Source organism: Mus pahari, chromosome 19, assembly GCF_900095145.1.
Source record: "Mus pahari chromosome 19, PAHARI_EIJ_v1.1, whole genome shotgun sequence".
Taxonomy (NCBI): Eukaryota; Metazoa; Chordata; class Mammalia; order Rodentia; family Muridae; genus Mus; species Mus pahari.
In genome coordinates this window covers 75249140-75252657 of record NC_034608.1, presented here as the reverse complement: position 1 = coordinate 75252657, position 3518 = coordinate 75249140, and the positions used below count along the sequence as shown (strand labels likewise).

The 3518-nt window shown below is 36.0% G+C and overlaps 1 non-coding gene across 1 annotated transcript; it reads right to left on the bottom strand.

Annotated features, from left to right (window-relative positions):
- Positions 1-1612: 1612 nt before the first annotated feature.
- On the bottom strand, positions 1613-1719 carry LOC115062661. Its single transcript, XR_003842596.1, has one exon. It is a non-coding gene; the product is annotated as a U6 spliceosomal RNA (small nuclear RNA).
- Positions 1720-3518: the final 1799 nt, after the last annotated feature.

The following is a 3518-nucleotide window of genomic DNA, read 5'->3' as shown; positions in this document are numbered from 1 at the left end:
ATCTCTATGCAGTTCTCTAGAAGGCAATTCTCTAGAAGGCAATTCTCTTTGTAGAGAGGAATAAATGTTAGAATATGGCACACTATTATTACTGACAAATGTAGGGAGTGCTATCCTCACTGATACCCCAACTTTAACCTGATCTTATTTTTTCCATTTTGTTTTGACCCAAAGTTGCTTTGAAACGCTGTCAAACAACAAATAGAAACATTAGAGGAAAAGTGAAGAGGTTAAATAGACAGTTTTGAAAAGAAGAATTCAAAGTAATCATTAGTATTCAAAGATGTAGGTGAAAATGATCATGCATTTGGTGGCATTTTATTAGACGGAATAGATGATGTCACATGCTGATGTAGAATTTTAATCCACTTTTCATAAGGAGGGAACATTCCCCACTAACTTGAAGAATAACTTGAAAGTCGATAGGCAGTTTGATTTAGTATTCATTTTAAGATACAGATTTTCTTTAAGGTATGTGCCCAGATATTTGATTTTTCTAGTTCTGTAAAATAATTTACAAAAGGGTCACTAGGTTGTTTGGCCCACATGCTCAGATGTGAAAAACAAACTCTTCTTAACCCTATTGATTTATCTCTCACTAAACTGTCTATCGCTTTGTACATATTATCTGAATTTCATTAATTTTTTCTATTATGGATCTCAACATTCAGAAATGATTTTTACCACATTTCTATGTTAATTCCATGGGTTATTCCTGGAATTTCATTATCTAAATATAAATGCTTTTTATAGAGAAAAAGGAGAAATTAATTTTCCTATACCAGAATATTATCACCTACTTTTATGGTGGAAGAGTTATCTTTGAACAAAGCAAAGAAAGTACAGGGATCATTGCAGAACCATTTGGGGTCATGGTCAGTCTTGGGAAGCTTTTTCATAATGCATTTGAGATTTTCCTAACCCCGTGGTGCTCACAGCTACACTTTGGGTACAGAGGACTCTGATCATAAGTATAGCTCACCATGCCTGCCTATTCCTCATTCACTGCCTTTGATTCTCAGCTTCTTCACCCTTTGCTTCTTCAATACTACCTTCATGTTAGCCTTGTCTTCTAACACATCCTATTTCTTGCTGTGTATTAGTAATCATTCTTTTTCTCAGATATAATGATAAGAAGTACTTAATTTGATTTTAGTGTAATCAAACCATATGAGATGTTTACATACATTAATATTATGTCTAGATTTTTTTAAAAAAATATTATAACTCTTTAATCTTTTTTTTTTTTTTTGACAGTCCAGTTGTTATCCCCCTCCGGGTCCACCCTCTGACTGTTTCTCATCCCGTTACTTCTCTCCTGTTTCCAAGAAGATGTCCCTCACAACCACCCCACCATACCTCCTCAGTCCCTGGGGCCTCAAGTCTCTCAAGGGTTGGGCACATCTTCTCTCACTAAGGCCAAACCAGGCAGTCCTCTGCTGTATATATGTCGGGGGCCTCATATCAGCTGGTGTATGCTGCCTGGTTGGTGGCTCAGTGTCTGAGAGATCTTGGGGATCCAAGTTAGTTGAGTATGCTGATCACCCTCCTCCTCAACTTTTTCCAGTCTTTATCTAATTCAACCACAGGGGTTCCCTGCTTCTGACCATTGAGAAATATGGAATGCTTCATGAATTTGTGTGTTATCCTTGCATAGGGGCCATGCTAATATTCTATGTATGGTTCCAATTTTAGTATACGTGCTGCTGAAGTGAACACTTATGCCCAAATTTATTAATCTTAGTATAATGCTCACATATTATATTCGCATATGTGCATCTTTATTGCTAGGTGCTCAAGCATGGTTTTATGTATATTTTGTTGATAACCGACCTCTTATTCTTTTGGTGGTTGTGGATATTCAATTTAGCACTTTCTAGACAAATCCTCTATTGCTTGAGCTACCATTCTGCGATGGCGATGTCTACCTTTGTCATTCTATCTGGGCTTCTGAGCACTTGGGTATTTGTTCAACATTATTGTGTATTTTTCTAGGAGGATGTACTTTGGTTTAGATATGGTTTCTCACTCAAAGACTCATGTTCTAGAATCCTGGGCCACAATGCATTCAAAGGGGTTAGAATCTGTAATTGTTAGATGCCAATGGAGGGTATTATATCATTGGGAGAACTGGGAGGAATTAGTGATTCTTTAATAGGAAGTTTGTATCTCCTGAGGTTGTATTGGTTACTCTGAGAGTAGATTATCATAAACAAGATCAGCTATTTTTCCTTGTTCTCTTGATTCTTTCTTAATTGTTGCAGAATGTGATATTTTATTTTACTTGGTTTTCAAACTGTAATGTCATATGATAACACTTGCTCTTTATGGCATAGCTGAAGTCCTCACCAATACCCAGTGATTCTCCCTTGCTTTCACTAAATTTAAATATGTATATTTGTATAAAGTTTTCTTGCTCTCAATATGCATAATATGTATATGTGTACATATTCATAATAAATATATACACTTTACATACACATATAACATTCATGTATGTACACATACAAACATGTGCATATATATATATATATATATTTCTACTACTAAAAATTAAAATCTGGACACTCCTGTATTCTTTCTTTCCACTTCCTGTCAACCTATGGCTTAAACTATTCTTACCTGCCACAATGAACTGGACTAACACCTGTGAAATCATTCTGATAACTACTGCTTATTGTATTTCAGTGTTGGCTGCGAAGCCCAGTGAGTATTTGGCTTTTTTTTCAAGTGAGTGAGGCACAGATCCTCTAAGACAAATTTTGAACTTCGTTTTCTATAAGCTCATTTACATTTTAATGTGCTAACCTCTGACTGTGGAAATAGAGGTTCCACGATGATTTTTTTTTTTCTAGCTTGCTTACTTACATACCTTTGGTTTTAACTCCACAATGGCAAACTTAGTTCCCTTTCGCTCCCTTCCTCCACATTACTGGACCATCGTAAGTGAGTTCTGTCTCTGTTGACTACTATACTACTTTCCTTTTGTGGATGGTGGTTGTCTGCTTAGTCATAGGCTACCCCCATGGCATAAACATTGCTCGTATGGTCACAGAGTCTTTTGTGATAGTGAGGATGATTAACATGATTTTAGCACATGTAGTTCACTCTGGTACCTCATCCATGAAGGGAACAAAGAAAGACAACTAATCTGTACAATTATAACCATTTTGTCTTGTACCCCACTTTCCTGTTCCTGGAATTCATATAAGACATTTTCAGGTTATTTGGAAATGTAGCTTTATCTATAGCCAGTTGGTTCAAAGCTTTACTGCCTCTTCCATATAGCACAGTATAGAATCAATTGATGTAGGAATCATATCTCTCTGGTTGGGAACACACTACTCATATTTCCTTCTTGCAATTCTTTATGTAAAGACAAATGTGTAATCTGTTGGAATTTCATGAAGGCTGCAAAAAATTTGTTTGTTCCTAGCCATAACAAGAAAAGACTTAGCCAAAATGCATAGATATCTCTACTTATACATAGTTTGTGTCATGTCTTGCCTAGAGGAGAG